Below are 12,604 nucleotides of genomic sequence, written 5' to 3'. Positions count from 1 at the left end.
ACCAAGGAGAGGACATGCAGGACAAAAATGAAGAGGAGACTCCTTTTACTGAAGATCGTTTCCTTAAAGTCTTTATAGCGATATTTATCTTTTGGTCCCTTTGAGGACAACATCATTTCTTTTAAGTCCCTTTTTGGGCAATTCTATACCTCTTTTAAAATCATTGGGATGTTTTATTTAGATTCATTTATATCATTATGTATGAATATAATATATGAAGTAAATTAAAATAACAATTCTGTTATAAGATCTACCAATATATTAAGATGGCAAAATCTAAAAAGGGACAAGACCTAGCTCAGGTGTCATTTAGGACAGAGCCAAGATGGTATCCCCATAATTAGATTCAGATCCATAATTAACGTCTCAACTTAGGATTGATCTGCGTTATGTTAAAAAGAGAATCTTAGGGGTGAAACCTAGCCACGTGTCGTCGCAGACATGGCCAAGATGGTAGAACCTGTCAAAAAGATTCCAAATTCATGTAACAGCTGAAAGTATGTTAACATACTGGGAAAATTGTGATGCAGTATAAATCACACAGGCCAAATTTGAAAATTGGGATTTATTTAAAATTCCCTGCAAGTAAAACAGCCATCCATTAAGGATGAAGTGCCTATGGGTAATAAATTTGAAAATTTGGATTTATTTAAAATTCCTTGTAAGTAAAATAATCATGCCTTAAGGATGAAGTGCCACGAGCTATAATACACTGTCCGATTGCGACATCGACAGTTGTGAATCTTTTGAGATTCCCTGTCCTAAGGGGGTGAGCTATGCTCAAAAGCCCTCTAGACAATAATCTGGTCGTCATGTCATTATTATGACCGCTGAATGACATTTGATTTAAATTAAGTACTAATCCTGCCGTCATGTCATCATTATGACCACTGAACGACAGTTGATTAAATTAATGACACTGATCATGGCGTCATGTTATTACTGTGACCGCTGAACGTATCATCAGTGCAATGACTATATGTCTTAACATCTTACGAAATGTTAATTGATAGGCCCACGGGCCAGAAATTTTAATAAAGACAGTCGTAACATATGACTCCCTGTCAGAAAAAGGTAATGAACTAGGTTCAAACCTCAAGGCTTTGATTCTCTGAAATCCTAGCTTATAATTTATAAATGTCCTTGTGACTGGGCCTTGGTGCCACCCCAATATCCGTAATGTTTTATAACTAGGATAAATTGTAATGCCTCGATTCTCAGAAATCATGGGTTATAAATTAAACTTGTCTACGTGACTAGGCTTTTATGCCAAAGTTATATTTTCAATAAATTTGGGATAATTATAATCCTGAATAAAATAAATATCATTCCTTTCCTGCCTGCAATTATATTAAAAAGAGTCTCAAAAGGTATAACCTAGCTTGAATGTCGTTAGGGACCTAGCTACGATGGTAAGACCTGCTTAAAGAGACTCAGGTCCTTGTTAAACACCTGAAAACGTGATTAACACTCCTGACAATGGGTGATGCGATGAAATCACACTTGTCATCCTTATATTAGAAATCTTTCTAACCTTTCTTTTAGCCTAAATGATCAATAAGAATCTTGGCTAATAAACGTCGAACATGATGTACACATCTAAACATCCACCTGGGATGTATACCTACGGGCAAAGATGCATGCATGAAAACGATAGTTATATTTCATAACTTCTTGTCAAGACAATGAATTATGAAATTTTCCGATCCAGAGGAATCATTGATTATGTATTAAAATTTCCCTAGTGACAAGGCATCTGTGCCATCGAAAAGTCCTATGGAACAAGCCGTTGTGCTATATAAGATGTCGCTATGACATTGACAGTCGTGACTTATGTCCCCTGTCTAGTAAGTATAAAGGATTTATTCCATTTAAACGCCAAAGATGGTTTATTTAAAAATCTAGGCAAAACATGATCAAATAAACTAAATACTATCTATTGGCCTATATGGTTTGTTTGCACCATGGCTATTTAAATTATCAAGTTCGACAGTTCCCTATAATTAAGTAAGCTATGACTTCATGGTTAGTTAGCCTTCAAAGCTTCACCATGGCTGACTCCTCTGGGGCTCACAATCATCTAGTTAGTCAGAATGATGTACATTAACTAGCCTTTGTGGCAAAATAAATTATCTTCCACAAGATGACGGTTGTAGTCTTTGACTCTCTGTCCAAAGGTGAAGAACTATGTTCGAACCTTAAGATCTCTGATCCAATAAGATTGCAGCTTATATATTAATTCCTTAAGTGCCATATTTTGTATGTCCTTTGTGACAAGGCCTTCGGGCCTATAATTATTAATGTCCTTCATGGCAAGCCTTCCAACTATCTAAAGATTGTCGTTATGACAAGGACAGTTGTGACATTGTGATCCCCAGTCAAAAGGTAATGGACTCGGTCCGAACCATAAACAAAATTGATGGTCCTTTTTGACCTAGTCTAGATATAATTGACATACTTTCTAGTAGCATACTATAAGGAAGTTATAAACCAAACAGCCATTATGGTTTAGTAATACCATGACCTTATAAATCATCTATTACGATGATTCCATAATAACTTGCATCTAAGCATATGTTATTTTTGGTGTTAGTACCAAAGCTCCAGAATGGAGGTTTCCGACGAAGCGCACAGCAATGCAGCGGCTAAAAACAAGGATGCAAATATAAATATAAATGTTAATGGCACTACTCTTCAGGCCTTGATTAGCGCAGCAATTAGTGAAGTTGTGGATAAGGTACTTGAGAACAAAAAGGAACCGAGTATCACTCACTCAAAGATCCATACGGAAACGCATACATCAGCTCGAAAGGAGAGCTCCGTTCACTCTTCAGATGAAAAGAGCGAACCTCAGGAGTTAGTACTCTATGATAAGCCCCGTTCAACTGAGGGCGGGTGCACCTACAAATATTTCGTCTCATGCAAACCCAGAGATTTCAATGGCGAAAAAGGAGCAATTGATGCTATGGAATGGCTTGAGGAAATGGAAACGGTTGTGGACATCAGCGATTGTGCTGATAAGGACGTAGTAAAATTTGTTTCACAATCTTTTAAAGGAGAGGCTCTTGTATGGTGGAAGGCCATGATGCAGTCCACGGGGAAAATTCCCCTATACCTTATGGGATGGTCCAAGTTTGCGGACCTTATCAAAGAGAACTACTGTCCACAGCACGAAGTGGAAAAGGTGGAGACAGATTTTCTGAACCTCACAATGAAAAACCTAAATTGTCAGCAATATGTTACCGACTTCAACTCCCTATCTAGACTAGTACCCTATTTAATCACCCCAGAACCAACACGCATTGCGCGTTTCATCGGTGGTTTGGCACCAGAAATAAAAGGGGATGTTAAGGCTTCAAGGCCCACCAACTACAGATCAGCTGTAGATCTATCCTTGTCTCTCACTCTAGATGTAGTGAGACAAAAGTCGTTCATGAATGAAACTAATGACAAAAGACAAAGGGAGGAGGATAACTCTCAGAATCCTAAGAAGAGCAAATCCAAGCTCAACAATAACCAACAGGATTCCAACAAAAAGCCTACATGCAAAACCTGCAAAAGAAGACATTGGGGGCAGTGTTGATTAAGCCAAAAGATAAAGCAATGTGGCGTCTGTAAAAGAACTGGCCACCAGTCCCACGAATGTAGGGACATGAAGGATGCAAACTGTTTCAGCTGTGGTGAAAAGGGGCACATCAGTACTAATTGCCCTAAGACTGCCAAGAAAGGAGCAACTAGGTCGGGAAAGGATAAGAAAGGAACCGCCTAGACTACCGGTTGAATACCTGAGACAGTGCACATCGATAATAGCAATAGGTACGTCCTTTACCGTTTAGCATTGATAGTGACTGACAAGTATTTTTACATTGATGCAAGGGATAATAAACCTTTAGCAAACCATAAGCTTAGCAAACTATGGATTACACTCATAAGGACTCCATGTATTAAATATGAGGTATAAGTTACCAATGGAATCTTTAATGACCTCTCTCCCATCCTCGGAGAAAATCCTTTCATAAGAATCTGGAGTACTCTTCCCCAGAAAGAGTACGACAATATATATTATTTATTTTATTTTATTAATTTTTCTCATTGTTTTCTATCGTCTGCGAATGCCAAACTATGTTTGATAAGAGTACCATATGAGGATTGGCGTATCCTAGTGTGTCCCATAGATTGCTTCCATGCCTGATCAGTATGGAGGTTTAATGCATGGGATCCCCGAAGATATCCCAATTGTCATATTGTACTAAAGTCGACTAGTAGTATTCAAAGGAGATATCCAATATAAAAATGTCCTTATAAGTATCTTTGATTAGGGCATCTTTGCAATGGTAAAGGGAATATGTCATTTATCTGACACCGAAAGCGATAAATAAGCTAAAGCCTGAGAATGCGTAAATCTCTGACATCTCTATGTATCATAATTAGCTTCCTTATAAGAATTACCATGGTTACCTTCTGAGAGGCAAGAGGATGTTAGGACAAACATCCCGCTTAGGGCTGCAGTTATTGTAAGAATCTTATATCTGTTATTACCAACGAAATAGGAAGAACTAAGAGCCAAATAAATAAGTTTTGGATAAGGTTTCGTAAAGCCAAAATTCAAGGTTCTAAGAACTCCGATTTTTTTTAAATAAGAAAGACGGTTCATCTTGCTTATGCATTGATTACCGCAACCCTATTTAGGCAATAACTAGAAATCCCCAAATTGCTGCCAGGATCGTCGATTTATTCGACTAGCTGTAAGGAACAACTATTCTTTGAGATTAGTCAAGCAGTGATTGGAATAACCATATCGCCTTAAGATAAGCTTTTCGGTAATAGTTGTTGTATAAGTATCAACGCTGCTCCTTTGGGAGACCTTGTATAGATAAGATGTTAAACATCTATTGCTAGACAGAAAATTGGTAAGTCCAATTATCGGGATCTAAAAGTTTCCTTGGAAACAACGAATAAGATCAAGCAAATCCATAACCATCTATAAGTTGCCAGTATTCGGCAGAGAATCAAGGATTCATGGAAATAGCAAACCTCCTAAGTTCTTGTTAAGAAATAAGGTTCAACAAAAGATATCACCCTGGAAAGGTGTGCCAAGCTGTTAATTGTCAGGCTAGTAGGCTCTGAATATATGAAACCATTCGAAGTAAACGAATATATCGAGATCAAATAACTTATGAGCTAAAACCTATTTAAGGAGCTTGGTGGAGCTCGCAATGTATTACACCCTAAGGATTTAAGGATATGTTTCACCAATGAGTCATGAAGCACTATCACATAGCGGTTGGAAGACTTGTGATATAATGATAAACCCGTATCGAATGCGGATCCAAGGCGCAAAGATTTTCACTTCGAAGTAGGTGATGAAGTGTTACTTGAAGTATCGCCCTGGAAGGGGGTGATGCGATTTGGTAAGAAAGGCAAGCTAAGCCCGAGATACATAGGACCTTTCGAGATCATTGAACGTGTCGGGTCAGTCGCTTATAAGTTAAACTTGCCTGAAGAACTTAGCGCTATACATAATGTGTTCCGCATCTGTAATCTGAAGAAGTGTTTCGCTGACGAATCACTGGTTATACCGCATACAGATATACACATAGATGAAAGTTTAAGATTTGTGGAATAACCATTGTCCATTGAGGATCGACAGGTGAAGAAGCTTCGGAGGAAGCATGTACCTATTGTTAAGGTCAAAAGGGATGCCCGTAGAGGTCCCGAATACACATGGGAAGTGGAATCCACGATGAAAGAGAAATACCCTCATTTGTTTCAGTAAATCTCGAGGACGAGATTTCTTTTAAGGGGGTGAGGATGTAACACCTCGAAAATTTACGTCCAATAATGTATTGACACGTGTCATAGGCTTTGCATATGCGAAAACAAACTTTAGAGGGACTAAAGTTGACAAACGGTGAAAACTATGGAACGTAAGGGTCCAAAGTGTCAACAATGGATAAATAGACTCTATGATAACCCTACATAATGTTTATAACCTTACACGGATGGTTCATGGATCATACGACGCGGAAATTACAAAAAAGTGAGGAATTGCAAACTATAGGGGCCAAAAGTGTCAACATGTTGAATTTATACCTCTGAGTGAACTTTTGGCAGACCCGAAGCATTGTAATGCTAAAATATACTCACTAGAATATGTGGTAAAAATTCCGTGAAGTTTCCATAACGTATGAGAAAGTTATGGCCAAAACCGTACTTGAGGGACTAAAAGCGTCAACGTCGAATTTCATGGCTTTTCGGTTGGGCGCAAAGTTATCCGAGGACATTTCCATGTTGGTAAATGTCCTAAGGTTCTTAAAAACCAAGTTTGGGGGTTTACGAGTCAAAATAAGAAGCCGAAACATCGCGTGCAAGTTCAGGGACCAAATCTGCCAAGTTTGAAACTTGTTTGACAGCAGCAGGGGTCAGGCGACCCGCCTGGACATGCCCAGGCGGGCCGCGTGGGACTACCAGTAACAGAAATCGCGAAAATGACCATTTTGGGTCCGAATTTGAAGTTGTAAACAGCTGTTATCACCTCTCTTTTGATCCAATGAAAGTCCTTGCATGCCTAGGCTACTAAGAACATGCTACTACCTCTGATTTCATCCATAAAACAGATCAAAAGCTCATTTCTTTGAGCTCATACATTGTGATCAAGAACATCCAACTTGTAAAACTCTCACGACAACTTCCTGGAGCATTTCTGAACGTCAAGGCAACATCCTAGTGATAACTAAGCATCAATAGGACCTTTGTAAGCTCCTAATTCAGTCTCTAATTCGTTCTTGCATCGATTAATTGCTAAAAGTCAAACTATTGTTCTTATGCTTTGACTTTCTGATTAAGCGAGTTTTACTCAGTCATTTCTCAAATTGAAACCACACTTATGTTGGTAATTATGTGGGAAACAAACCCTCAAAAGGGTGTTCTCTGATTCCCACTATATGCATGTTAATTGTCGAGTCAAACTTGTTCTAAAAAGTCAACAGAAGTTGTTTTTGGCAAAATAAGCTTAAATGGTAATGTAGATGACATGCAATCTGTTTGATCATTGAAAATAACCTATAATGGATACAAGAATGTGTTTTATATTCATCAACTCGACAATCTTTGATATAAATACGAATCGGAACCGAAAGTCTTGTAAAACGACTATTTCGTAGACTATCGATTCGGATTCGTACATGCATGTTTGAGATCTGTACTGGAGAGTACTTTTGACCATTTTTATTTTAGTATAACTTTCTGGAATTTTTGTTGTTTGAGTCTATGCTTAGCCGATTCATTTGCATGTTTCCGATTTATGCTTAAAGTTGACTAATTTGCCCTTTTTGATATAAAACGTGATTTTTGGAAAAGTGAAAGAGTAGAAATCTTTATTTCTAATATATAAACTTGCACCGAAAATTTCGGATCAGTTGGTGGTCCAGATTTTGAGTTATGACCATTAGCGTAAAACTATGTCCTTAAGTTACATAAACGGCCCTTTTCGCGTATAACCTATTTCTGGCCACGTTTTGATACAAAACTTTTTACCCACTGATGTTATATAATATTTTGGGATTTTTGATGATTTTTATTTAATTTTTGGCTGATCGTATCTTAGATCGCTAAGTTATTTCGGTATATGTCGGTTTTGACCGTTTAAGCCATAAAATGAGTTTTACACATCCTTTTGACCCGAAACCTTTTTCTACTGATTTTATATGTTAAATAAATTATTTTAAGTATTCTGGAAATATAAAAATCTCAGCTCTCCTTTGAAAACCCGGAAACGCCTTTAAATCGCATTTTTAGCGTTTTTAACGCATAGTAAGCGTTATGCTTATTTTTAACATATAAGACTTTTACCTACTGATGTAATTAGTATATTTTCATATAAAAACAGTAAGTATAAGTATATGAACTCAGATTTCCAGTTTTGGCATTTTCAGCCCTTGTGAAATTACTAAATTACCCCTACGGTGCATAGTTTGATTTTAAATGTTAAGTTTGGTATATGGGTCATACCCTACTGTTATAATATATTAAATGAAGTATATTTTCTGTATGAACCAGACCCGCAACTCAGATTTCTAATTTGACTCTTTTACAATCTTTTAAATGACCAAAATGCCCTCCTAAGGCATAAATTGAGTTTAAAATTATTCCGGGCAGTATAGAACATAACTTACTGATATTATATCATATTAAAGCATATTATCTCAGGGAACTTGCATTTGACTCGTTTGGCTACCCGTAACGCCCTTTTTGCGTTCGGTTCGGTTTACGTAACTAGTTTGCGTAAATTGATCGGAACGGGTCAAACGTTATCATTTTTGTCTCAAAATCCAGAATGTATTTAGTATACCCATATTATACAAGTATTCAAGCTTGTCGGGTCTAAATCACGTTCTATCCGGTCTTCGCTTAATCGTGCGCTTGAACCGTATAATTCCTTAAAACTAACCGGTCTAAGCTTAAACTTAATTAAAGACCCGTTAGTATTCTAATTGGTTATTTATACCATCGTTCCAGACTAGAGCCTTCCAGTAAATTGTACCTACGCTTACTTAAGTGAATACGGCTGAGTTATTATAATTCTTGCTATTTAAGACAGGAGCTAGCTCAGGTAAATACTCTTAACTTATTTTCCCTATTACGGGCTTGGGATACGGTAATATAAATACCGCATGGTCAGGTATGGGATTCGAAGACCAATGTGTCGGGAAATCCAAATAACCTGTTTTAATTCGTATTGCTTGACTGAAACATTGGGGGTTAATGCGACCGTGTCCTGGATATCCTTGACTCATTAATTGCAAATGGCCACGACCTAAGCACGAGGTGTAGGCATACACCTGACAGATGCTTTATGCTTATTATTTGATTATACCCAATATGGGATTCCCAATAGGGGAATAGTGGTGTGTCGGTTAATCTTGAACCGGCATAGGACCGGGCCCCGTATGTAGAGCAAGTTATGTAAAACTGATAACATGAGATATAGTTTGTCCCAAGTATAAAAGATTAATCTTGCCTTGTGCATTTTAATCAAGTGTCAAAATAGTTTTGTGCCTTGTGCGCCTAAACCAATTTTCATAAACTCTTTCCAAATGAGTCAGTTGAGTGTATTTACCAGTGAAAACTGACGTATTTTCCAAAGTCTAAGTGACAGGTACAAGTACGTAATAGGCTGGAAGCTGCTCAGGGCGTTAATAAGGAATCTTGCAAGTTCTAGGCGCCTAAAGTCTGTTGAACAATATTTAAGTTTTATGATCCGCCTGTGGACCCCCTACTTTCCGTTGTAATACTTGATATTACGTTATATTCGGATTGTAATATATTTATCTTTTGCTTCCGCTGTGCATTTTTAAATTGTGTTGTTTGACTATGATGTTATCAACTACGTCACGATACCCCACACCGGGCCCACCGGTGACACGTGGAGATCGGGGTGTGACAATAACCTTTGATTATTTTCGCACTTTTGCACTTGTTTAAGAGATTATCTTAGTTATTGTAGTAGGCCCCTCTTTTGAAGGCGACGTTACCCTCAACCCAGTAGTTTGAGTCAGCAAGGATACAATCCTAAAGGGTTGGATTATTGGAAGATAATGAATTAAGTTATTAATGCAAATTGTGGTAGGCCCCGCTTTTGGCGGTGACGTTACCCTCGGCTAAGTAGTCTGAGTCAGCAAGGATACAGTCATAAATAGTCGGGTTATAGTATTAATAGTAGTTAACTTATGAGGGGGTCAAAGAGTTTGGATCCCCGCCATCCAATACCTATGGGCATTGAAGGAGATCCTACTAAATTTGACCCAGGTCCCTTGCAGGACCTCTAAACGCTGAACAAGGGCAAGACCCTTACCAAACCGTTCCCTTAACCCCCGACCAGGTAGCCAACATACCTCCATATAGACCGTGGAGATATGAATGGTGAAAATCTTTTATTTTATATAGACAACAAAATAATGCCAAGACACCACGGACAAACGATAAGGAAAGATCACCTTCAACATAAGCAACTAGTTATTAAAGTCATTAATACAAAACCAAATAAAAAGTGCAAAAGATTAAAAATAAAAAGTATTATACTAAACACTTGTCTTCACCAAGTGATGTAAGAGACTTAGGCAAACATGGCCTTGATTGTCAAGAACTCTTACGATCAATCTTGGATCCCGAGACGACTCACACACTCTACGATGGACAATGGATGATGGTGTTATGGTGGTGGTGGGTGGTGGATGAAGTGTGAGAGAGGTGGTGTGCCAAGGGATGAGTTGGAATGAAACCAAGCACTCCTATTTATAGGCTGAACAGAAGGCTGGGCACGGCCCCGTGTCCGCTGGACACGGCCCCGTGCCCGTTTGACACTCTCTCTCTTCATTAATTGTAATTCGCAATTACAATTAATGCGCCTGCTGTACTTTCGCCACGCCCCCGTGCTCACTGGACATGGCCCCGTGGTGGGCAATAGAAGCTTCTACAGGTTTGTCTTTTCTGCTGCTTCTTGGGCACGGCCCCGTGCTGGCTGAGCACGGGGCGTGTTCAGGCTTCTGTTTTCTCTTCTTTGCTTGGGAGGATGCCGTTGAGGGTTCGGGCAGTCTATTTTTGTTCCTTTTCTTGTATTTATGTTAGAATTAGCTGTCTTTTTGCTTCTTTTGTGAATTTGAGCTCATTTAATCCTGAAAATACAAAAGGAAGACAAAAACACTCTTTTTCCAACATTAGTACTTAAAAAGGGTTAGTTTTATGCCTCATTTGATGTAATTTATATGTTGCATTTTACACACATCAACACGTAGCAATATTTAGTACAATCATCAATAAACGTGATGAAGTACTTATTTCCTCCACGCGCGGGAACCGCTTTTAAATCACACACATCGGTATGAATTAAATCAAGGGGTTCGGTTATTCGTTCAACCGATTTAAACGATGATCTCGTAAGTTTGGATTCAACACATATCTCGCATTTGTGATTGGACTCGATATGGAATGTTGGTATCAAGTTTAATTTAATTAAACGTCGTAATGAATTAAAATTTACATGTCCTAGTCTACCATGCCAAACATTAGAAGACTCAATCATGTAAGTAGAAGTAGAACTTTCATTCAAACTTTTGTTTTGGTTTACAACCATTACATTCATTTTAAACATACCATTAAGGGCATAGCCCTTTCCAACAAACATTCCACGTCTAGACAAGACAAAATTGTCCGATGCAAACACTAGACGAAATCCAAACTTGTTGAGCATCCATCCCGACACGAGATTCTTCCGTATCTCTGGGACATAAAGCACATTTGTCAAGGTAAGCTCCTTGCCCGTAGTTATCTTCAAGACGACTGTGCCTTCCCCCTTGATGCTTGCGGTAGCTTTATTTCCCATATAAAGCTTTTCTTCACCCGAAGCTTCCTTGAATGTAGAGAAAAGAGCCTTGTCTCCACAAACATGGCGGGTTGCACCTGTGTCAACGAACCATCCTTTTGGGTTTTCACCCATTGTGTTGACTTCTTCAATCATAGCCGCTTCCTCGGTTATCATTGCGATTAGAGGCATACAATCCTCATCAACCATGTGCGCACGCTCACGCTTAGGTTTCTTGCATTGGTTAGCACGGTGCCCCGTCTCTTACAATTGTAACAAGTACCTTGGAAAGGCGCAGGCTTCTTTTTCACAGCCCCCTTTTTCGGTCCAAGGTTGTTAACCTTTGCTTTCCCCTTGTTGTTGTTTTTACCCTTGCCCTTCTTGCCCTTTGAGGACTCCCCAACTTCCACCATGTTTGCTTTAGCCAAAGCTTGCAAAATGGTGCCTTTTTGGGCCACCCTGTTGTCCTCTTCTATACGAAGACGGACGGCAAGTTCCTCAATCGTCATTTCCTTCCGCTTGTGTTTAAGATAATTCTTAAAATCCAACCAAGCAGGAGGTAATTTCTCAATCATGGCTGCCACTTGAAACGTCTCGCTGAGTACCATACCCTCAGCGTGGATGTCATGAAGTATAATCTGTAACTCTTGGACTTGGTTCATAACAGTCTTGTTATCAACCATTTTGAAGTCCAAGAAACTGGCGACAACAAATTTCTTTGTTCCCGCATCCTCCGTTTTGTACTTTTTATCCAAGGACTCCCATAATTCTTTGGAAGTCTTGATATTATAGTACACCTTATACAATGCATCCAAGAGACCGTTGAGAACATAGCCTTGACATATAAAGTCCGAGTGCTTCCACGCCTCTATCGCGCTCAGAGCCTGAGCATCGGTCTCCCCTTCCGCAGGTTGGGGAACGGTCTCCGTCAAGAACCTCGCAAGGTTCATGGTGGTCAAGTAGAAGAACATCTTCTGTTGCCACCTCTTGAAGTGGAGACCCGAGAACTTCTCGGGTCGTTCAGCATGATTTGCCACTGTGGACGCTCCCACAGTGTTGGTAGGGGTTCCAACGACAACATTAGTGTTGTTGGTATTCACGTTTTCAGTCGACATTCTGAAAAGTTTCAAGAAAACAAGTTAATAAAACTTTTTTCAAAATAATAAATGTGCTAATTTATTATTTTATGAGTGCGCCAACCCAGCCGTGTAGCTTCTAAGTCCAACTTTGAAGACTACAACAATA

Source organism: Helianthus annuus, chromosome 10 (assembly GCF_002127325.2).
Source record: "Helianthus annuus cultivar XRQ/B chromosome 10, HanXRQr2.0-SUNRISE, whole genome shotgun sequence".
NCBI classification, from domain to species: domain Eukaryota; kingdom Viridiplantae; phylum Streptophyta; class Magnoliopsida; order Asterales; family Asteraceae; genus Helianthus; species Helianthus annuus.
This window is presented reverse-complemented; position numbering follows the sequence as displayed.